Source organism: Centropristis striata, chromosome 7, assembly GCF_030273125.1.
Source record: "Centropristis striata isolate RG_2023a ecotype Rhode Island chromosome 7, C.striata_1.0, whole genome shotgun sequence".
NCBI classification, from domain to species: Eukaryota; Metazoa; Chordata; class Actinopteri; order Perciformes; family Serranidae; genus Centropristis; species Centropristis striata.
The window spans coordinates 18,312,518-18,338,169 of NC_081523.1; the positions used below are offsets into that span (position 1 = coordinate 18,312,518).

General features: G+C 39.3%; 1 protein-coding gene across 1 annotated transcript in view; it reads left to right on the forward strand.

The window, feature by feature from the left end:
- bmpr1ba (bone morphogenetic protein receptor, type IBa) overlaps nucleotides 1-25,652 on the forward strand; it is a 75,836-nt gene that overhangs the window by 16,411 nt on the left and 33,773 nt on the right. Inside the window, exon 2 of the mRNA XM_059337520.1 lies at nucleotides 6,577-6,646. The gene's annotated coding sequence lies outside the window, so the exon portion shown is untranslated. The remainder of the gene's footprint in view (nucleotides 1-6,576; nucleotides 6,647-25,652) is intronic.

Genomic DNA, 25,652 nt, shown 5'->3' on the forward strand with positions numbered 1-25,652 from the left:
GCAGGTTGATTTTGCACACAACACATTTCAACCTCATGTGTCGAGGTGAAAAAAGGTTCCAGGGCGAACAGGCGGAAAAGATTTGGTAACCAGGCAGGTAAATACATTTGTTCCTTGTTTTGGGTCTCCAGGTAAAGAAGGATATACTGAGGGGTCTATAGAGCTAGTAATGAGTCATATCCCTCAAACTGCTGTTCTCCATCTCAGACACCTCCTAAAATTCACACTGCAATGACCATCACACACGTATACATACACATACAGACACACACACTCAGGCACAGCTCTAACCTGTTCATGACTCCATACTGTACTTCACACCTCTGGGGGTGTTTTCTAGGGAAACACATCACGTCAGTCACCGACGTCAGCATGTCAATCAAACTGCAAACACAGTGAAAGTTTTCTGGCTGGTGTAGGCAGCTGGGGTGGTCTGCAGACGCTGACTGACAGGATGCACTTTGGGTGAGTCTCTCTGCGGACTGTCATCAGGTCATAGAATAAACAGGGATATTTTCAGTCAAAACATCTTATAGAGAACTAAAAGCAACATACAGTACAGACAGAATATATTACAACTGGATTTGTGACCAAAATGTAAATAAGGACAGTCAATGGTAAAAAAATAAAGTTTGCTTTGAGATTACTTCTACAGTACCATCTGCACTGGAAGCATAGTATCTATATTACATCTAAGAGGTTTGAGTAAAAGGGAAAAGTTCAACTGAGGTCAGACTACAATATGGTTGCCTGGATTTTATTGAAGTTGGCGGTTTGTCTGAGAGAATTAAAGCTCCATAAGTTGAGCTGCTGGTGTTGATATTGCCATTGTCTCATAAACAGACCCTCGGAATGTTTTTCATTAAAAAATGTAAAAAGGAGATGAACATCCTTGACACTGTGTTCCACTTCACATGACTCTTAGAATTTTAAATTAAATTGTGTGTACGTGTACGCAGTGTACTTTTAATTTGACATGTAAGTTAAATGAAGCCTGTCTGTGTTTACGATCTGTTTTCCAGCTGGATAAAACATACTGTGCTCCTTGTTACAAACGATTAAAGCATCAGTTCAGTTCTGTGCCTCACTGCACTCTCTGCTCCCACATCTCTGTATCGGTCTTTCTTTTCTTCAACACATGTTCGACTTTCAAGGTTTTGTTGTTGTTATCATATTTGTACTAAACATACAGTACGGTAAGAGCACAACAATGATACAATTGATTTAAATACCAGACTATTTCTCATCTCTTATTTTTTGGAACTAGTGATTTCCACTATTGATTTGTCTGATGTTTTTTTCTATTCAATGGATAATTTCTTAGTTTATTTACACTTGCAATAAATTTTGCTGGACCACTTGAACATTATACGCCATCTTTTAAGTTGACATGGAACTTGGTGGCAAATATTAATTTGTTGTGTTTCTGCACACCTGATGGATGTAAGTCCTTATTTACTCCATTTTGGCACTATTTTTGGTCTCTACCAACTCCTGAAGGAAATATATGGCTATTTAGCTGCTAAACGCTCCACTACGTTCACCAGCTTGTCTCAAACTGTGTCTGTGTGCTGTGTGGTGCTGAGCATGTAGTGTACAGTGGGTTCTTAGAGCTGTTTACTGAAAACAGTTGCCTGCTGTGGGCATACATTACACAAATGGTAATAAACGAATGGTGAAAACTAACTAAAAGTTGTAGGCCGGAGTGGAGTCTCTATAAAACTCTGTAAAGCTGCAGTTTCAGGTGATATTTCTCTGTTATAATAAAAAAAAATATATATTGGTTATAGACGCTTTAATGTTTAATGTTTGAAAATATGGGTAATACCCATTACAATTTCATTGATCTCAAGGTAACTGTGCACATTATATTGTTTTATCTGGCCAACAGTTGGGGGCCTCAGTTGTGCAGTACATCGTTAGCACTATCGCTGCCTCACATAAACAGGGTTTGAATCCAGCTTCTCCGACTTCACCCACAGTCCAAAGAGAGCAGGTTAGGTTAATTGGTGGCTCTAAATTGCCAGTAGGTGCAAATGTGAGTGTAAATAGTTGTCCTTGAATTAGGATAAGCCATTTCTGATAATGAATGAATGAATGAACAACAGACTCAAATAAATCAAGTTACAATTGTACAGTTGATTATTCAAACAGTAGCAGATTAATTTGTCTTTGATCCACTACTTGATATTCAACTAATTGTTTCAGTTGTCATTGTCAATTGTTGTCAGTATTTTGGACACATAACTATAATTCCATTGATTTCCAATTTTCCCTTTTTTTATCTTTACCATTTTCTGCCTTTTCCTAATTTCGTCTATGAAGTATAAATATACATATATTCATGACCAACGCTGTAGCCGCGTAGTCTACGGCCTGTAAATGAGTCGGATAGTTTTCACTGTAATTGAATCCAGCCAGGTCACTGTAAATACAATTACAGAGCTAATGCTGTCCGTGGAATATAGCTTTCACATGAATGTGTGTTTAAAAGTGAATGTTTGTTTAAAAGTTTAAAAAACAGAAAAACAGCCAGGTAAAAGAGAAAAACAGAGTTTTGGTGCTTATTTGCCAGTGATATGCTACTCTGCAGTCTCTCCCCGAGTCTCTCCTTGTTTAAAGTTGGATGTTGGTGTAGATGTGTAAGGCCTGGACACTGGGCATCAGGCACTCTGCCAGGTAGACATACATGGTTTAATATGATTGCTGCTGAGCACTTTTACAATGTGGGTGGGGTGCATATGTGCGTTCCAGTGCGTGCGTGCTTGTGTGTGTGTGTGTGACCAGCAAACAGAAGTGCCTCAGAGCAGTGACGTGTGAGTCGGGTAGGGTAGAAGGGTAAAAGGCCAGGCTTGCTGAGTGATTGCCACTTTACCCATAAGTATGAATCAATCTTCTGTTCAGACATTTGGCTATTTAGAGACTCACATGAATTTGATCATGTGTTTTCTTTTAATGGTTTTCAAGGATTTTCTAAAACCTCTATGGCAGTACTGTTTTACTGGATAACTCTGCAGATGGTAGAGGCTGGGTGGTATGTGGGCTTCAGAAAAGAGTATATGACATTAAGTATTCGATTTATTTTATTGTATTAGAGTTATTTAGCTTATTATCATAATATTATAAATGCAGTGACTTGTGTTAGCGTGCAGTATTGTTCATAAGTTTGGAATCACCTGCCACAAAAGTTTCATCCAATACAGTCAGATTGCTGAGAGGACTGCTCTATATTTTTTCTCTTTGTCTTTCTTTACCAATAGGTTTTAGTTTGTGTGAGGGGTTTGTTTTGTACACGGAGATCAAAATCCTGACAGACTGACAGTTGAAACGGCAGAAAGAGACAAAGATACCTCTGAATAACTGTAGTGTTGGCTTCAGAATGTGTACAGATTGAAGCAGGGACAGGTTCCTGTCCTTCACCAAGACATGCCCTATGTTTTTGATTAGTTCGACACCACCTGAATGCAGCACAAATTCTCTATCTTGCAATATTCACGAAAGTGACAAAAAATATATGTACTGCCTCCTGATCTGGAGGACGGGTTCTTGCTTGGCCCATGTGACACCCTTCAAGTTTCATGAAAATTGGATCATCAGTTTTCAGTAATCCTGCTGACAAACAGACAGACAAGCACACAAATGGAGCCAAAATCCTAACCTTCCTGGCAGACGTTAACAGGCGTGTTGCTTTAGCAAAGATATTCTTCAACTTCACAACAGAAATATAGTAGCAGCATTGTTGTAGTTGGATTAGTGAATATCAGCTGACCAATTACTTAGACTTGCAAATTGCAGTTTAAAACCATCTGATCTAACCACTGATAAGACTGCAGAGGCCCTAAAGAAAAACAGTTCCCAATATACTAAAAGCCTGTTTGCACCAATCAAGTGTAATTCATGCTTTTCTGGACTGGAAAACAAATTGAAAGAAGTTGGGGGCGAAATGGTTATAACTTTACATAATACATTTGCAGTATATTGTTTTTATCTACAGTCATGGAAAAAACATTTGTTTGGACAATTATAATGATAACAACAAAAGTAGCTCAAAGAGTTTAATTTGAGAGTTGATATCTAGCTTGTTCAATGTTTTTCTTGTTAATGATTTTGGTTATTATCAGGCATTAAAATGAACAAGAAATTGAAGAAAACAATGGTCTACTAATTTTTTCCATGACTGTGTGTATATAACATTTATTTGAGTGTGACAAATACATTAACCCTTTATAATGACTTTACATCTTGCTGCTTATTACATTGCACAAACTGGAGCTATGCATGTATGTGTGAGTGCTTATGTGTGTTCGGATGGGTTTATGTACTTGTGCATATGCTTGTTTGTCTATGTCTTTGTTTAGATTAGCTGACACACTACAGTCTGTCATCAGAATACATCGCCTTCACATCTATGTTCTCCAACACGTTTTTTCTCATCTGTACCAGGTCTCACATGGATAAGAAGAAATGTGTTATAACAAAACAGTCACAGAGCTTATCAAGACAAACATGTGAAGGCCACCGAACACAGGAAAATCTCTCTGTCTGTCTACATCTGCATGTGTTTAAACACTGCAGGCCACTTCTTCTTTCCAGTCACCCTACCTGTCAGTGTTTTGATTGGCCATTGTGAAGCAGAGAGAGAAATGACAGTTTGTAGGAACTCAGTGAAAGAAGGGATTTAGGCAGTAATCCGCCTCACTGATCCTTTTGGAAACAACCAACTGTCTGGCACACCGCCTGGCTCTCGCCATGACACGCCTGCTTTTGATACCTGAAGGCTGGACTGTAAGCTGACACCCACAGTGGCATTTTCTGCTTCCCACATACCTCAGATCAGACATAGAGTAGATTGAAGCTATTTCCCTCAGGTGGTAAACTCACTAGTTGTTGGCTTACAGGTGAGCTGAGATGTTAATGCACACTTCACACTTTAATGCACACAATCTTTTAGCACTAATATTTGTAAAAATGGGATGGGTTATTTTGCCTCTTCACTGTTCAGGTCAGGTCAAACAGATATAATTATTTTGTTTGAGAACATATAGCATAAACAAAGATTGATTTGTAAGTTTCTCCATACAACTGAAGCCTAGGTGTCTTCTGTGGAGTATAAACAAACTCTGTCCGCATTTTTAATCATCTCCACGCTGATATTAATTTTTACCTTGAGGTGTTAATCTGTGTTTGGTTCACCCTGTTTAAAACAAATGTTCTCTGTCTTTGGAGCACAGCTGTTGCCTAAAGATGAGTTTGATAAATCTTGCTCTATAAATCTTCTATTCATTCAAGTCTGGGCCTGGTTTCCATTTTCATATTCTCTCAGATGTAATAATGATCTTCATTCATTATCTGCCATCTGGCAGCTACAGAAAGCAACTAAAGATGTTTTTATTTTTCTAAAACTTGGTGAGAATTTTAAAAGTTATATCGGATGTGGAATTTTCTGGAAACACACACAGATACTGATGTCTGTGATGGGCCAATGACTGGGCTCTAATATATGAGCATGCAGTTCACATACCCTGCCATGACTATTAAAGTGTGGGGAGTTTTGGTCCTCCGGGATTTATTTTACTGGAGCCGTGTGTGAGCTAAAAGAACTATTATTTTTGACTTTTGACTCACAGCAAAATACCAAATGGCATGTCGTTTTCTTTGTTAGAAACTGAATGGCACCTTTATTTGAGTAAATGTGGTAATTTTAATTTCTTTTTCCACTGGTTGTGCTTTGCAAGATGTATTAAAGTTTGTAGACCTTTGATTTATGGACAATCTGGCCTTTTTAACACCTAATATGAATTGACCTCTTTGTCTAATGGTGGTTCTGACTATGGGGGATAACACATGCAGAAAAGGCCACAGACAGACACACAAAACCGAGAATGAGACGCACTCACACATGCATACATGAGGCTGGAGTGGTTTATAGGGTGGCAATAAAAAGAAACGTTGTGTGAAATGAATCCAGTGTGAGTTACAGTGTTTTGGAGGCTGTGTTTTCTTAGAGATGAAGAAATGGACCCGCCCAGAGTGTCGTATTTATATAAAGAATATTTATTTGAGTTATATTTTCCAACTCCACAGGTGGGAATCTGTGCGAGCTGACCCTCCACTTACAAGATCTAATAAAATGCGCAATCCTTGGCTGGCAAGCTGTGTGTCTGCGTTACAGAAAACACAATCTTTTAAAGTCACTTTTGTATGACTTAATTTATGTTTCATTTAACTTAATACATCAAATAAAACAAGGACAAACATATGAAAACTGCTCAGCATAAAGAGAAACTGACTCTGAGTTATAGCTAAGGATTTTATATGAATTTGAGGAAACGTTAATTTGATGCTATTGGATACCGCAATAGAAGTGCTCAATGTAAGTTAGAAACACAACAGGTGTACATGGGATCTTAAGCTCCAGTATTCAGCCTGCAGCTTTAGTGAACAACTGGTCTGTATTTGTTTGAAATTCTTAATTTTATTGTCTTAAATCAAATGCACCGTCGTTTATATTAACCAGACTCTGATTATCTTTGTTTTATCTTTCCTTACTATATTTCCTTGTGTTTGTGTATGCAGGGGTTGCAGGTTTGTTTATCCAGCCCTGTCTACGAAAGTGAAACTCTGCTTACATGAACCTCATTTACAGGTAAGAGCAAAATGAAGTCAGTCACTCAAATAATGCAAGATATTTGGGGTTTTGTGCATGCAAATAGCATATTACATTTTAAATATTTTTTTTGGGGAAACATTTAATGTAAGTGCCCTCTGTTGAACTATTTTTACAACCTGTTCTCATTCCCAGCTCTTCAAATACTGACACTTTGCGTTAAGAAGTGACACAAAGGGTTCCTGTATAAGTGTCTATATGTGACGAGTTGGCAGTGAAAATGTGTTGTTTTTTATGAAAACATTTATTTTCTGCCCTGATGGAGGAGGAGATGAGACAAATTGACGCACAATGCACAAGGCATAATGATATTAGACACTGTGAAAAGTCTCTCTAAAGTTAGTGACAACATATATTTCAGTATATATAAATCATATTACATGCTAAAAAAAGTATATCATCTTTTGCCATGATCACAATCTTATCATTTTTTCTTCATGTCCAAATCTGTTTATACACTCAACCACTAAGTACTGGAGCGCAGGTGTGCATGATGATATTTATTAGATATTAAATAATGACCTCCTAAGTTGGAGCACACAAAAGCACTCAAACACTCAAGCATGGATGAGAAACCACGGAAATATTGAAGCATATGGATGAAATTTGATAAAGTAATTGAAGGAGTGTGGTCCATTGTGGTAATCCTGAAAACTGAGAAGTGTCAGACCCTCATCCAGAGAAAATATTACTGGGACCACCTTACTTCTTTCTGCAGCCAGCCAAGCTAACCAAAATAGCCCACAGTGTGCAGTTGCAAGTACTATATGTCCCTAAAGGAGTACAGCAGTGAAGGGAGTCAGTCTCATGTTGCTAGTTTCTCTGAAATCCAACTTGCCAAGAGCAACATAAAGATAGTGACACCTTATCCTTCATAAATTACTGTTTATTTGACTTGTCCTAAAATATCTAACTTGAGCTGAAAAGCCCACTTTTAGGTGATCAGTGTTATTTTGCTACTTGTTGCCATTCCATCAAGCACATTAACACAATTTGATGTTTTTCAGCAGTGACTCTGCATAAACATAACAATGAATGTTAAAAGAGAGATGGTAGTTTAAGCTGTAAAAAATATTAATGCACTTTAATTTCTTTCTTTTTTAAACATCTATTGAGATTTCAGAGAGATCCAAATCACAACAAGAGTTGTGAGCACCGCTTGTTTTCAAATAAAAGTGTTTCCTTAGGGACGGCAATCTGTAACCTTAGCCTGCACTAAAACAAGTGATTTAGCCTCAGTTGGCAGGAGAAAATGTATTTGTATCTGGGAGAATTTTATAACCAGCTGCATGGACAACTACAACAACTGAGGAGGTTTGTAATGTATAAAAACAAATAGAAGCGGTATTCAGATACTTAATACCCCTTTGATGCATAACCATGTTCTTGACAAACAACCTAATGTCAGTCAGTGAGACCAGATATGGCTCTCACTGCACAAAGGCATATAGAAATGCATGGATAGCATTCATGGATTTAATGGATTGTGTAGAAGTGCTCAACAAAGTTAAAGAAGTCCTTAGACATGTAGCAGGAAAAGCTGTCCACATCACCACTGGCATCTGGACAAGTATATTCTCCACAGTGTATGTTTGTTTCAGTGAGGACACTGAGCCATTCAGTCAGGGATGGCAGGTGCTGTTAACTGCACATTTACATATGGCTGTTCTAAATGAGGACCCCACTGCAGCCAGCAGTTTGGAATTTATTGAGCAGATGGTACTTGGTTGGCAAAATGAGGTGAAGGAGAGTTTCTCAGTGGTATTATGTGAAACAGATAAAGCCATAAAGATCAAGCTGATTATGTCCATATCCATATGTCGCATCATGCGTGCAAGTAGTATGATGATCCAGGTCGTCTCCACTCAGTGGGATTCCATCATCATGTTTGAGAGGATGGTGGAGAGACAGTGGGGTTGTTAAGACATTTTTTTAAGGATGCAGTGTCTGCTGGTTTTGAGGATGAGGCCTCCTACTCCTGTGTTGTCCCAAGTAATAATACATTATAGGAAGCCTATAGTAGAAGAGGCTAAGAAGCATGTATTTAATCCATATTTACTAGGGATGGACATTTGGAAGAAACTTGCCAACTCGATTATGACGATTAACTTTAACAATCAATTTATCGATTAATCACTGCATGCATGGGCAAAATAAAAGATGTCCATCATCAAAACACTCTTTGGATCAAATTAAACCTAGTAATTCATGCTAGCAAGGTTTGATACAGTAAGTTAGTTTTGCTCAAATTAATACTCTTGTATTTCTATGTGTTTTATAATTGTTATCGCACCTTTCAGTTTGCAAACTGTAGCAATAGTCATAGATAAAATTAAAATTAAAAAATACACAGATCGATTGAAAATTCCATGTGATCGACCAAATTCTTAACGACCATTAATCGATTATTCCCATCCCTAATATTTACTATACAGGGTGGAGACGGTTGTGTTGATGATTAATGTGTCATTAAGAACATTCAATATTGTTATTAAGATTTATTGAATTTCTTTAAATATTCTGTGCTTTCTCAGTGTCCCAAGGTTGAGAAGGTAATGGAATGTTTTGATTATTTTATTTTTCAGCATAACTACATGAAGTAAGTTATAAGGATTAAACAAATCATTCACATAGTGATCATAGTGACAGATTTATATCCACATATTTTCACATTCACTATAATTTAAACAATATTAATATTTATAATAAAAGGTATAATTATATTATTTCCGATGCACTCATCCAGCCAATTCAATAAAACATCTTATTTTAGGTGGGATATCACTTATACTCCTAAGGTTAGGCGGCCCACCTGACTCCCCATTGGTTGAGCTAACACTGCTGTGTGGTGTCTGCATTAAACCACGGCCGGGAACCTTTGAGTGGGAGACGCATGTTTCAGCAGGGCCATTACTGCTGAAACATGAGAGGGTATTTTCACATGCACGCATATATGACCCCACACACACACACACAACAAGGAAACGCATGTATGAACCATTATGCGTACACACTCAGGTGTGCTGGCAACAGCATCTTTCAACATGACGAGGCTGCACCCAGAGGTACACACTGCGGAGAGGAGCCGTGAGAGCGTATGAGTATTTGTAAGTGCAAATGAGAGGGAAGTAGCTATTGGTGAGGTCATGAACTTGTAAATGGGGAAAAAAACCTCATTGGTGCATTTCCATTGCATCTCACTCCAAGGACTTCTGTTGTGCATTTGTTGTAGATACCAACCAGATTGTGAATAAATAGTCTCTCCAATGGATAAAAGCTCTTATTCTTCAGTTTGAGTTATTATTTCTCTTGAGAGACATTATAAAATAGCTCAATTTCCACTGCAGGCTTTGGCTTTAGGTTTCCAATGAATGATGCATTGAGTGGCTGTTGGTGAATGACTCTTTTTAATTTCCGCTGCTGATATTAAACACTGAGGCTTTAATGTTACTTGTATCAGATGAGTAAAGAGGATAGAAAACAAGAGTTTAAAAAGATACAACAGTAAATATTCATGAATTATATCCATATTCTAAAGCATATACAGAAGAGCATGTCCTGGACATACTAAACCAGACACTGACTGTGGATGCATGTTGTTTGTCCCCAAGGGGGCACCATACTTCTTCCACCTGTTGCAATCAGATGACCATCAGACAATTCAAGTTGAAGAGCTGAAAGACTGTTTTCCTCTCCTTAACAATTGTGTTCAGCATATGCATGACAAGTTTAGTGTCTTGGAGTGTTTTCCCCACACTTTGTACAGTAAAACCAGTGAAAGTGTATTGTAGCTTTTATTGAGTTTCAAGCTTGCAGTAAAGACATTATAGAGTTCCACTCAGTTGCTCTAGCCAAGTTTTATCAGACAGATCTGAAGTGCTGCTCACTCGTCGCCGTGTGCAAGCTTTTTCTGTAAGCGCAGTTGCTCTCACTGTCACCCATTTTCTCTCCCTGTCTCTTTTTCACTTTGTGTCTCTGTCTCAATCTCTATCATACACACATACAGCTGCCCATATGCTTCAGCAGCCCACTAGCCTTCAGCAGCAGCAGAAAGTACTTAGTGGTCTAAAAGAGGGAGCACTGGGCTTTGTCATAATCCCTGTTTGGGCTAGAACAGACTTCTAAATAAACTGCTGCAATGGGACACCACTGTTTACCAGCAGAGAGAGGATTGTATTCAAAGTGTAGCAGTGTGTTGTCTTTGTGGTCAGTCAGCTGTGATGAACCAAAACAGAAAGAACACTGACAATGTGTACTGCAGTGACAAAAGTAAGGGAGAGACACACAAAAGTGGAGATTTCACAAAAGCATGAATAAGATTTTGGGTCAGTGTTTGGAACTTGATCATATAAGACAATAAGTGTTCCTTACTGTTGTAAACTGCTTGTGATCATCCAAATTGAGGCCTGATATGAAAACACACAAATTACTTCCAAACCTCTACTGCCACAAGATGTCGGTACAGAGGAGAGCTAAAGGCTCTCAGTAGTGTGTTTCATGTCAAGATTTCTTAAATATTTCTTATAGGAGAGAATCTGCTTAGCTGTTTCTTGTCTGGAAGCAGCGACTTTATCGAGTCTCTTCTGGTTATCTTCGTCACCTCAAATCGTCAGTCTTCTCAACCAACTAATGGTGAGAAAGTGGATAAGCATAGATCCCCAATGTCAGACAATTTTTTTTTTTTTTTTTTTTGCGTAAAGCATATATTCAGGTTCTGCACTTTCTGTTGAAGGTCTAAATGGTCAGAAAGTACTCTGCACTATACTCCAACTACAGAACTGGTGTTTGAACCTGGGTTTGAATTTGATACAGTCAGGTCAAGGCGGAAAATATTGGCTGCTGTTTAGGAACTAGTTATACATCTACTAAATCTTCTATACAAAAGAGTATAGAGAAAATTAATAGTTGTGAAAAGCATAACTGACATACCAGTCTCTTTGGGGCACACGTCCCACTACATCCTCTCAGCACGTACACATGCGCGCTCCATTCAGACTGAAACACACACACACACACACATACACGCGCACACACACACTGACCTTGAGGGTGTTAGTGGTGCTGACGTTTGTTTGGACGGTGCTTCAATTCCTCAGACTGCTGCGAGGTCACATGTCTTGACATCAAAGAAAGGAATTTTTTCCTGGGCGACACCGAGAGCTCTGGTGTTTATTCTAAAAGTCTGACTGTCTCTGTGTCTGTGTTTCTGTCCGTCTGTGGTGGTAGCTGCTGTCATTGCCTCCCTTGTCTGTCTGATTACCTGCATCTCTTTGTTCAATCTGTTCAGTATCTTTAAAGCAGTTTTTTTTTACTTTTTCTTTCTTGTTATCTTGGCCCAGTCACTTTCCTTTTTGTTCTTTTCTCATCACCTCTGAGGTAAAAGTTTATTTTTTTTCAGCTTTGGCAATACAAAAACACTTGTGTGTGGTTTTTCTGTAGAGAAAGAAGAACTGTGGGCTACATTGGAAAATAATTTATTTGTTGCCATGCATATTATGTAGTCAGCCCACTGCCTTTTAATGTGGAGTGACTGGATTTGGCCAGTTCTTGGGAGATTTTTACTTGAATGCCATTTAGCGAAAAATTGGTGATTGCTCCATTTCTCTCCATTTCAAACAAATGCTGTTTGGTTTAGCAACACTTCTTAAACCACAGCAAGCTGAAATATAGTTGAGAAACACATAGTCGGCCTTTGTGGTTTGGAGTGTTTTCCACCTGTCTCTTATAACTTATTGTGTTCACTGTTGAACTACAAGTCTGGTCAGGATGAGGCGATGTGTGTTTTTCCCCCTGGCTATGGATCAAGTTGTTTAAAAGAGAAACACTCAGAAGGGGTATTGAGAAGTAGAACAATATGTCATGTGGATCATCAGTCTGTAGAGCATAAAGTAAAAGCATTTGATGACGATGGGTGCAACATGAATAACAATAACGTGTGTTCTGTGAAGAACTCTCTTAAAATCCATGATGTGGGATCTACATTTAACAGGCTGTCTTGGTACCAAGCTGTGTCTTCACTGCAGAGTAATTCTTGTTCATGGTTGGCTGTGAGGTTTTCCCCCTGGGGATGTGTTTTGTTTTGATGTCTTCCACTACAGCCAGATGAATGGCCACATGGAGAGCCGAGGGGGGAGGAAGGGACCTTTGGACATGTTAAAGGACACCTGTGGGGCTTTTGGGGGGCCTCTGCATGACGGAGAGGGTTCCGCTTCAGGTGGCAGTAATTTCTCTAAGCCATTGGGAGGGGCAGCGGGTCGGATTTTGTGTGAGTGTGTGTGTGTGTGTGTGCCTGTGTGTGTGTGTGTGTGTGTGTGTGTGTGTGTGTGTGTGTGTGTGTGCATTCAATGTGTTTCTTTCTGTGTCACAATTCGAAAACAAGTTAGTTTTGTAACTGAGACACTGATGTATTGCTGTGTTTTGTGTCTGTTTGTGTTCACGTCTGTTTCCTTATGATTAACTGAAATATCGCTCCCATTTCAGCGTGAATTTGTGTTTGTATGCACACATTGCGGACACTGTTTGTATGTGTGTTCACACAGGCCTATCTCTCAGAGAGTAATTGCTTCTAATACCACCGGGGACACCACACAGATCGTGACAGAGTCTCACCCACAACTAATGATTATGTAAATATGATAACCATCTGAAGACATGATTGTGTGTATGTGTGTGGGTGTCCTGCCTAATATACTTTTATCTCTTATCATGTGGAGATCAGCTGTTAGACAAATGTGGCATTGTTGAAGGCTGAGGTAGAGCTCAATGTGTGTGTGTGTTTGCGTATGTGAAGCTGTGCTTTACTAGTTCAGGGCCTCATTTGTTCTGTGCACCTGATACTGAGCTGGACCAACGTACCTGCACAGCTCCAGGTATTTTAGATGAGAAGACGGGAGCTTGTTATTAAATGTCACAGGCCGATCTTCTAGAATAACCAATAATGTTTCAACGACTACCTCAGCCTCTACACACACACGCACAAACACACGCACACACACAAACACACACTACTGCTATTCTACGTATTGGAAATAAAAAGGTGGATTAGAAACTGTGAAGAAGCTGTGAAAGGAAACTACAAAATTCACCATATCTTCCAATGTAACATAACTCATCTTAGTATCATGTATACTTTTTTTTTATTAGTTCTTGAGGTTGAGAAAAAAAACATTACAGTCAGGTATAATTGGGTTTTTTTCCGGTTTTGCCAGTCTGGTCAGGCGTACAGGCTTGAATTGGTTTGATTTCATGCAAACTGGCTGAACCTCCATTTGTCATTAGGAGACTTTCTGGCAGATTTAAAAGTGGCACAGTGTTTCCCACACATAGACACCCATATATAGTGACGGCTGCCAAAGTATATTTGAAAACATATCTGAGCTTTTTTTTTTTTAAATTCATCTGAGAGAGCGACGCCATTGCCATTGAGCCGCATGCAGCACATTAATTTGCACAGGCTCTCCCTGTTCCATTTTCTTTCTCACAGAACAGAAACTCCAAATCAAAACATGGTCACATGTAGGCCTACACAGCGCAGTATTTGTGACTTTATATCAAACAAGTATGAAAATGAAAATGTTTAAACTGTTCCAACCCTACAGTCGAGATGAGTTCACATGGGCCGAAAAGCTTAAATGATACTTTCAATAGATAATGACGACTACATTTGTAAACGGAGCAAGGCACCAAGCTGACTGTCCAGGGTTTGATGGCCCACTAATTTTAAACACTGGCACACCAATCTCCATTAAAATTAGGCAAGTTTACACAAAATCTGTTGATATATACTTTGCTTTGTGTTGGTTACAATCAAACCATACTGGTTCCACAAACCTGCTCCAAACCTTCACATGATTTGAATCTGAAGGTTTTGAGATAATGCTGCATTCAGCCCTAAAATGTTGTTAATTGGTGGTGCAATGTCAACATTCTTGCAGCTGTACCTGAAGGACACACTTCATTAGTACAAATCAGTACAGATGCATTCATTAATCCTCAGTACACACACACACAGACACACGCACACACACACACACACACACACACACACACACACATCAAGGATCTTCAGGGCGTAATCACAAGATTGAGTTATGCTGAATGACTCGAGCTGTTGTTGATACCTTAACAAATTTAACTGCATGTTCCCTTATCACCCTGACTTCCAGCTCCTCAAAAGAGCGATGAAACAGCTGTCCAGAATTAAGCAATTTGTTTTTTCCAAAATGATTTAACATTATGTATGTGTAAAATGTGTGTATTATGAGCAATATAGCTAACCACAGTTTTAACCATATTTTATTAATGTGGAAATGAAGAACAAAAAGAACAGTCACAATTGCTCATGTATATGCTTGTTTTGCAATTAAAAAAATGTTGAATAGAAAATAAAAATGAAGCCAGTTATTAAATCCATAAATTATAGTTTTATATATAGTTATTACACACAGATGCATCAATGCATAAAATTAAGCAGCAGAAGAAGAAAAGAATGCTGCTTCATAAACCATATTGCTAGTTCAAGTAGACAGAATAGACTTAATGATGCGTCACACATTGTAGCATTTTCTATCATCAGCCTGGCCATGTCATCTACATGACTTTATTACAGTAGTGACTGAACATGCGGATCTTAAACAGCTTTGTAACAAGGCTGCAGCTGCAGGAATGCATACCACCCAGATCATGAAATGAGATGATAAAATGCACACATGTGCTCACAAAGATGGCAACAATCAACACCTTTTAAAAGTAGTATGTCACTGCTAAAACCACAAAGCTTTATCCCTTTATTTGTGTGCAACATGATACAAAGAAATGTGAAGATATCTGTTAATGTAGCACTGTACCCTCCGTATTAATTTAAATCCTGTGGAGTCAATAAGTGCATTTAATTTAATATAAATGCGTGGAGGAATCTAACAAACTGGATGAAGTAACAAACGGCACAGTGCAATCTAATGCATACATTTGTGTACACACACACACACACACACACACACACACACAGACAATCAAATTAGATTGCGTGGTGTAGTGGTTTTGCACAGGCATGTACTCCCAGTTAGAGGGAAATGTAATTTGGGTTTTCATAACGCTTCTTGTCGTGTGTGTGTGTGTGTGTGTGTGTGTGTGTGTGTTTGTGTTTGTGTGTGTATGTAGTTTTAGACAAAGTGAAGTCGGTCCGAAACATAAATTCTAAGTGTAATTTCCAGTCCAACAACAGCCTTAAAGCATGCTGTGCTGATCAAGAGCTGTAAAGCTTTGACAGTTTTTCATAAGCACGTGACTTAAGAGCTCCCTCTCCTCTCCACCATTTGTTAAACAGACGTGCGATTGATGTTCAGATCAGATGATTTTCTGCAGTCATTTGTTTCTCAGTAGGATTCCTTGTTCCCATTTGATGTGGCTTTCATCCTTTTATAAAGCATCACAAATCACTTTTGAGTTTGACCCAACACAACTAATATTAAAAATGTTCATATTCTTAAACTACAGCCAAAAGACGATTGTCTTTTTTTGTTCCCATTGGCAGTTGAGAAGTGTACTCACACTGCCGACTGCACAGCCAGCCGAGGTAACGATGATCAGTTTGCAGCTTCCACGCGTAGCAAATGCACACACACACACGTGTATAGGCATGTTTCTATGTGTCAGAGCCGTTAGCTTGGAGTGCAAAGGTCACCCTGAGGGGTCAGAGTGTCAGTTTTATGTTTCAGCTATAGAAGAGGTCCTCTGTTGCATACTGAATGGACACTGTGAATAGTTTCTTCCAAGTGCAAGAGAGAAAGAGAGAGAGAGGGATATGGTGGGAGTCAGTAAAGAAGGAGAAACAAAAGAAGAAAAACATGAAAAAAAGTTTGTATGGGTGGGCTGGAGAGGAAATGAGCATCCATGTTTTCAGATCGCAGGATGATAAGGATCTTAATGACATGTAAGGGTAACAGAGTGTGTAACCCCGTGTGTGTGTGTGTGTGTGTGTGTGTGTGTGTGTGTGTGTGTGTGTGTTTGTCTGCATATCCGTGAATGTGTTCTAGTATTTTATCCAAAAGCATTAATTGACTTATATGTATGTATGCGTTGAATGAGTGTGAATACTTGTGCTGGAGCGTGTGAGTGTATACATGAATGAATGCATGTTTTGTGTGTTAGGTATGTCTGTTTCTCTCAGTACATAAAGGGTCCATGGTGGTCATACGAGAACCTGCAGTGAACTTAAGGATACCCGAATAGTGGATGCTCTATATTTGGGAGCTGGACCGAGGCCACTGACCCTAACACTGACCCCACACCTGCCCCGAGTGTGTGTCTGCGGACATGGTAAGGGTTGGACAGAGTAGGGACAAGCAAATGATATGATGTGTAAATTGTGTGTCTGCTTCTGCCTTTTTTTTGTGTGTGTCTATGTTCTTATAATGCATTTGGCATTGTAGTGTGGGCACACGTTTGTATTGTGTAATTTTCTCAGTAGAAATTAATTTTCAACTTACTTCAGGATCTACTGTGAATATATTAACCACTCACATTAGAATGTTACTTTTCAAGTAATTCCATGTGGCACTTACAGAAAAAAAGCAAGGTAATAAACACACCTATCATACATCGCTAATATAAAGGAAGTGGATGTAGCTACTGTGATGTCACTCATTGGTTTATGGTTTTGAAGTACTCCATTTTCAAACCTGGAGGCTGCCGCTTGCTGACATGCAAAAGAGAGTAAAAGAATAATTTGTCACAATACATATTTATCATGCAAAAAAAAATCTCTCCTTCCTTAACTGACACACTTGCTGAACACAAAGTTGATTGACAATTATAACACCCAAACCTACCTATGCTACTAAAATGTCAAGGACAAACATATTTAAAGTAAACAACAGATAATGTATGCTTTTGTTATAAGTCACTTTTGAATTGTTATTTGAATTAAGTTGTATATTACCACATGTAAAATCTCAAATTAGAAAATCCACCAAAGCTTCAAAATGGTGTCATTTATTCTAATCTCAGACATTAAAACAGGCAATTTTACTTAAACTTAAAAGACCAATGAACTTAAAGGCTTGAATAGATTGGCCCATGTGAGGCAGTTTGAATGGCCGATCCATATTTACAGATGTCCTGGCATTTACTCATCAAAGTTTTCTCTACTCCTAATGTGTCTACGATCTGGCTTTTTTTAATTGCATTTTTGTGATACTTTTACATAACAGTAGTATGGTTTTCCTTAAAGTTAGAAAAGGTAGACCTCTTTTGTGTGTGTGCATCTGTCTGCGTGTGCAATCACTGTCAGCAAATGCGTGACCAGTCTCTCAGTTCTTGTTCCGTATTTAGGTCTCAGGGTTCAGAGGTCATGGGGGTCGAGAGGCGGTATGAATGACTGCCTGTTATCAGGTGGCAAACAAAAGAATGTGTGTGTGCATGTATTCAAGAGAGAGAAACAGGAAACTAAGAATGACAGAAGGACTAGACGGAGTCAGAGAGATTGTGATAGATGGAGATATAAACACAAACAGGAGACAAAACGTACAGGCCGGCAAAATAAAAAACAAAATGCTGCATTATAATGTGATGATATGCCGAACTTGCAGCATTATTTTCTTTTCCATTCTTTTTTTCAAAATAAATTTTTTTCTCCCCAATTAATGAATAGATTCAAAATGAATAAAAATGGTTTAGTGTGGAAATGGTAATATCACCAATATGTATGAGCTCACACACACAAGCAGAACAAATCAACCTTTTCTCTCCCACATTTAAGAAATTTGCAAATGTCCAAACCAAACCAAGCCAAATGTCTGGCCTGTACATGAAAAGCATTGCAAAATTAGTATAAGTACTCACCTCAACTTTTGTGCAAAAGAAAAGTTGTACTTTTCAGTATTTGCAGTCCTTTTTTTTTTGTATTTTCCTTGTCAACAAACAATCATTTGCAGTGAAGTAATGGCTGCATATTATATAAGAGATAGTAACACAATGGCAGTCATAAAACTGAACAGATATTCAAACTTTCCAGTGCAAACTTGTTTAGGGTAAATGCAGATCTGTCAGCCACTGGGTATTTCTTTCTGCTACCGTCTGTTCAAATTTGAGGTTTTAAATCATTAGTCTTTCCCTTTTAGTTCTCTATCTTTATCCCTTCTGTTTTCCATCTCCTCTCTCTTCTTCTAACCCTTTCCCCCCTCCTGTCATCTGTTTTTCTCCCTCATTTCATGCCTCCCCCTTTCTTTTCCCTGCTAATTGCCAAGTCGTTGTAGCATCCCGGGAGCGGGGAGCTCATTAATTGGTGAAGAGGAGACAGGTGGCGCCACTATGTTGTGATGCTTCTTGTTAGTTGTGTGTGTCAGTGTATTGTGTTCATGTTGTGTTTGTGTGCACGTTTGTTTTCATGAGTTTTGCCTTGCTTGTGTGTGCGTTTATGTCTTTGCTTCTGTGTGTGTGTGTGTGTATGATTCCTATATGCATGTGACTGCGTGTGTGTGTGTCCGTGTTTAAAAGTGTGTGTGTGGTGCCCCTGCTTGTTAGCGGCACGGAGCCCCTTCTCACTGTAATCTCTTTGTTTATGCAGTGCGAAAAGGGCCTGGCGGGGGCATGAACTCCCCACGCTCTTATCCCACTGCGCCACTCACCCCTAGTAGACCCTCATGCCCCCCCACCACCCTTCCGACACCCCGCTTTGCTCCCATCACCTCCCCCATCCGACTCAATTCCTGCCCAACTCTGTCCTCCCTCCCCGTGTCCCGTTGTCCCTCTTTCCTGTCCGGCTTTGTTAACATCAGAAACTTAAGCTGTACATTCTGCAAGAGGTCAGCAAAGACCACCTGTAGAACACCACGTTTCTGTGTTAGCAACAGTGCTAGGTGTGTTACTAGAATAATAATCAATTAGGAAACTCATTATACATTGAGAAAGTAATTGTAATGAAACAAGCATACACCATCAATTTGGAGGGATTTACTGACCATCCAGCAGCAGCTAGCTTAGCCTAAGTGACTGCACACAGCTCTTAAAAGTCCCAGATGCATAATTCGTAAGCGTAGATCACCCCGTTACTAACGTTGGCAAGCCAGGGGAGAATATGCAACATGATTAAGAGGCTGAACACATTTTTGGCGCCCTTAAATCAATTTTTTCGATGTACATGGTTAGAAGATGAGCTCAAAAGTGAAAGCAATGCCACTGCGATGTAGCCTGGCTAATGCCAGACTAATCAGAAATGAGATTAGTCTGGAAACCAGCCATTCATTTTTCCGTAGAGGAGGCGTGGTTTACGATCCTCCAGAGCCATTTATTGGGCGCTATGAATGTCTATCAAAAGCGTTTGTACGTAGCTCTTAGCCAATCGTATCAGTTATTACCAGATAACGTAGGTAGAGCGACAGAAATGTATGTTTACATAGCCGGGCTAGCCCTCTAGCATCTCTACTTTGAGACTAAAATGCTCAGTTGTGCTTCTGCAACGTTTTTCTGCAGCATGTTGTGACTCTGGCTGCTCACAGTCTACCGGCAGTGTTGGTGTGTGTGTGTGTCTGTGAGAGAGTGTTGCTTGCGGCTTTGCTTCTCCAGTTCTCGCATTCTGCAAGATTATTTATTTTCAACTTTATTTCCCCCTCATGTCGTTCAGCCACACACATCAACTGATTTTATGGGCACTAGACGAGTTGCTGCGGGTCTCTGGGCGGCTCCGCTGTCCCCTGGCTCGTAGCCAGATCACCGGCGTTACAGCAGCGAGCGGTAGCGGGGCTAGTAGGCGGGCTAGTCGCGGGGCTAGTAGGTAGATTAGGCTTTGGCAAAATCCTGTCAGAAGCAAGACTAAAACATCCTTTTTCACGGTGAAACAAGAGTGTAAAGTCAGCTGCAGCCATGTTGGATACGTAAGAAAACTACAAAACTACAAGCTTCCATCTGTCGAGTAGTACGCGTCACCGTCTAGCCGTCGCTCCCCATTCTGTGATTGGATCCCTAAAACAGGGCTAAGAAACGGCCCTGGTTTCCAGACTGGATGGAGGTTCAAAATGAAATTCGAGCGTGCAAGGCAGTATGGGTATACCGAGGCTAATTGCGATGCACAATTGCTCCCAAGCTCCAGTTTTTCAGGGCTTGACGGCTCCACCCTTAAGTAAACATAGTTACATTTTTGGAACATGTTATAAAGAACAACCAATCACAGTCAACAGCTATCTATCCTTTTTTTCATAAATGTCAGTCTCTGGTTAATATGGAGAAGAATTTGATCATTTTAGTGCAGGACTACCAGGAGTTCGACAAACTGTCTCACAATATCAATCCCTGGAAGAAGATGTGCTCCAAATTCAGGATTTCTTGTATGTAGCAGTTACCAGCCCTGACCTCCAACTAAACGTTACTGGGATACATATAGTTATGTATCACAGTAAGATATCAAAGTAATGTTGCTGGGATACATAGCTATAAATGGAATAATTTTAAAAAGTCATCACATCACACCAACATGTAGTGTTTTAGTTTTGAGCCACGAGCCTCTAAAAGATCCTCAGTGCTTCTTGACAAGTCTGTGGGACTGTAGTGGAGGGATGAACATGAATTATCTCATTTATATATAAATCCTGAGTACAGCAGATAAAAAGAAAAGCAAACACAGCTATAACTGTATAGCATCACAGACAATCACATACATCATCAAGTTGATTTTAAGGTTTTTATTATTTGGTCTTGAATATAATTGTGGAGAGCATTGGCTCACACGTTGGTCCAAAAAATGAAGAGGTGTTTAACTGGGTTGAGATCTGATGACTGTAAAGGCTGTGTACTGCTTCATGCTAAGAGTTCAGTGCCAACAGAAATTATATTTAAATCCAATAAATTTGAATGGGTCATGCTCATTTTAAGCCTCTAAATTTAATAAAGAATCTGGAGAACGAATCAAACCTAATTAAAGAAAACCGCAAAAGACAATTGAATGACAGGTTTGTAACTGAATTTTAGTTTTATGAAATCATTTTTCTTTCCAATATTATTTATTTAGATCAATTCATGTCAATAACTAACACATTGCTCTCATTGTCTTTGGATTCCGCCTTTTCTTCTTTTCCCTGCTTTTCTCCAGAGTGCCTGTTTTAATGAAATCACATACTTCTTCACTCCCTCCATTGAGGCCCTCACCTCTAACCTCTCTCACATAGCTCTCCTTTGAAGTCTTCAGTAAAAACTGCTTTCCATCCCTGGCAGTATGTATCTGATTGTTTGGTAAAGTCTATGAGAAAGAGGAATTACAAAGGAATAGTGTTTTGCCTAACAGATGGTATTATCGGTTGGTCAAACGGTGGCCTTTTGGCAGGTCTAGAGGAGCTGGTGTCATGGGTAACGATGTGTGAATAAGTTAGTGTCTAAGTTTGTGTTTGTGTGTCTCGTTTGGTGTACGTGTCTGTGTATCTGTGCGTGTCCATGTGTCCATGCAGGTGTGGGGGTTACTGACGGTTTGTAGGTCAGCCCCCTGCCCCTGCTGTCACCTTGCTCTGTTTGCCCCTAAACAGCCACCATAACAGGGCCCCTTCTCTCCAGTCTCTCGCTCTTTTGTCTTTCTTCTATAATCCTCTGTCCTCTTCTGTCTATCTACCCATAATTGAATTATTGCATTCAATTAAATAAGTTATATTTCTGAAGATCAGTCTGCCAGTCTAACTTTTTTTTTAAACTCAGAACTGCGGTGTTTTGTTTTAAAAGCCATAAAAATTTCAAGTGATGATATTACTAAATCTCCAAAACACACAACACTCAACAAGTATGCGTAGGACTTATAAATCAACTGAAAGAGGCATTGTGTTTGGCAGGTGTGAGTGTGTGAGACAGAGAAAGAGAAAGAGAGGGAGAGCGAGAGAAAGCCACAGTGAATAGCAATAGAGACAGAAAGGTTTTATTGGGCTTCGCTATTCTTGGCTGTAGAACAGTTGTCATTGGCCATGGGAACACGTGTAGCTCTTTTATTAGCGTAAGCTCCCACTTTAGGTGGTCCTCACCTATTCAGGGCAGTTTAGTTTTGAATGGTTAATTAGAACACCCACAGCCCTGTGCTTTTAAGGTAGTGTCTTATGGCATCACAGAGGCAAAAGATCTGGCAAGAGTTAAATATCCATAAACAACTTCAGTGATTTTGATTATTTGGTGCACATCTTAACATGCAAATATTTCTCCATTTAATAGCTAATGCTCAGCTGCAAGTTGACCATCTTTGGAAAAAAAGGATTTAGCTTGGAACTGTCACAGTGATAGCTCAACAAAAACAACTCTGGGCTTTTGCAATTATTTCATCTCATGACAGGCATGTGCCTCCTCCTCTGCAGCTGATTGAACTCCTGTTGAACTTTTTGATGCTGTTGAGTTCTGACATCTTATGCTTCCTCTTTTACTGCTTCCCATTGCTTAATAACACTGCATTTTCTATATTGATTTTTGAATAGGAAGTAGTATAACATGCATTTGCTACTCACACTGTATTATTTAGACTTTTATTGACACCATGTGATAAGGTGAGGGATGAGTTTCTGTCATGTACCTTTAAAGAGTGAGCCAACCTTTCCTCCACTGATGCATTCAGATACACAAACTCTGTGTATCAGCCAATACTGTGTATAGACCTTTTGTCAGAATAGAGTCAGAGGGGAAGGAATCAGGTGTGCTTAAGTATCCTACTTCTACGGACGTGGTCTCTGTTCCTGAACCTCGTAATAATAACCTACATTGACTAAATTGTAGCCTTTGTTACCCTCAGGTGTGCATAAACTAGTTTATGAAAACACAAAAATGTGAAAAAGTCTGTTATGTTATTGGACCGGTAGCTGACCAAACAGGTATTTATCGGTTATTGGTATTGGTCGAAAAAAAATCTTAATCGTGCATCCCCCAAAAAATGGAATAACGCTGCTCTTTGAAATTACAAACAGGAACACAGGAGTGGAACTAATGAGAGCCGAACATAGACAGACTTTTAAAATCAAAGCTTTCTCTCTAGTCTCCAGCACAGACACGGGTTCAGCCAGCTCCGCACAGATTGGGCGTGGTTGGTCCTGCTGGATCACACCCCAGCAGGACCACAGCAGCACGGCGCCGCTATCCCCTGCTGTGAGGCAGTGGTGGAAATGTATGTCATCATGACTTGGCATGGCCCAACTAAAGCAGTCCAACCTGGATCCATTGGAAAAAACAAAACAAATATACTTTATTCCATCAGTTTGTGTAGAAAGAATAACTTTCACCAATGTTGTTAAAAATTCAATCAGCTGTGTTGAAAATACTGTGCATGACACACGGGCAGATAAACACCATTCCCCAACGTTGCAGCAGACTCCAGCCTGAGCTGTCTCACATATTTGTGTGTGACAGATGGAAAGACAAGCGGGGCCAATCGTTGTTGTGGGGGAGAAAAGAAATGTTGGTGGGTGGCTGCAGATCGTGATCCTTATTTATTTGGTAAGCTGCTGCAGATTTATGAATCAGAAAAGTAGGCAGACAAAGATCCCACAGAGCAGGTGGGATATCTTGCTCTCTCTTTCAGCTCCCACTCAGGAAGTAGCTGCCACACGATTCCTCTGTCTTCTGCGTACTATTCTGTTACCTTAACGGGACATTTTTAACATTCCACCCTTTTGGCCATTCAGTTCCCTCTTTAACAACCATAACCCCTGCTCTTTGCAGGAGGCCAAATTGATTTGGCATCTTCCAGACTCAAAAACAATGTGTGTGCATGCGTGTGTGCGTGCGTGTGCATAGTCACTTCCTATTTAAAAAAATACATAAAGTATTTCCCATCATTCAGCCACAATCTTCTTTTGAGACTGCGTTTGATTTGATAAACGGCAACTCATAATTCATTTATGACACTACAAATACTCAAAGTAAATTTGAGCCTTTAGTTTGTGGTTTTACTTTACCGTCTCTGTGCCTTGGAGCAAAGTAACAGGATATCAATCCCATTGAAATCCTATAGAAATCATTACATTTGCCAGATGGCTTGAGGGGAATCTCAGATGTACAGTTAACCAATTAAGAATCATTGAAATATTTATGATATCATAATTACAAAGGTGGCTTTCTGATTCTCAGTTTTGTAGTACCTCGCCCCTAACCACACCTATCCCTGTCAATGATTTTATGATGGTTGTAAAGTGATACAGTGAGTGGTTTCACAATGACAATAACAAGCTGTAAAAGCCATTCCCAGTCTATCATTAGGCCTTCATTAACTTTAAATGGCTTGACACCTACCTCTTTGTGTGTGTGTGTGTGTGTGTGTGTGTGTGTGTGTGTGTGTGGCAGTAACTTCAAATGGATAGCTCATGTTTCATTGGCAAACTAAGTCTATCCAAAGAGATGTTTCTAACCCTTCTTTATAGAGTCATTGTATGTGAATGTATATGCAGCCTGTGCATGGTACTAAGCTATAGAGAATGAAAGAAGGCAAATAAAATAAATAATTGCTTTAAGATGATTTTTATTATGTATTATTTAGGAGTGCTTGATAGAGATTTGACTATTAAATTACACTGACTGGATGTTGGCCATCACAACACAGATTTATGCTTGTTTGTGTCATTATTATATATTGCAGTTAGGGCGCTCAAAGTTAATAATAAAATGTTGATGCAAATCAATCAATCCGTTTAAACGCAACTAATTGTGTTCATGCATTAGCATAGATTGTGTTATAATAACTTTTTGTCGGATAGCATCTAGCAAGCAATTAATAAAGAAAATTATATTTTTAATGGTACGTTTTTTATCAACAAAACAGTTTGCAGTTACTGTTGATATGAACTGAGTTACCACTTGAATATATCTAGGCTTGAATACCATTTTTTAGCTGAGCTGACAATGCAGACAGTCATGTTTACCCATTAATCATCAATCATTAATCGATTGACGGCCCTAAATGCAAGAAATGAATAATTCCTTATTATGCTTTAAGGGTGACACAGGAGTTTTCCTCTCTTTTACTTCATGTGTTTAGGATCCA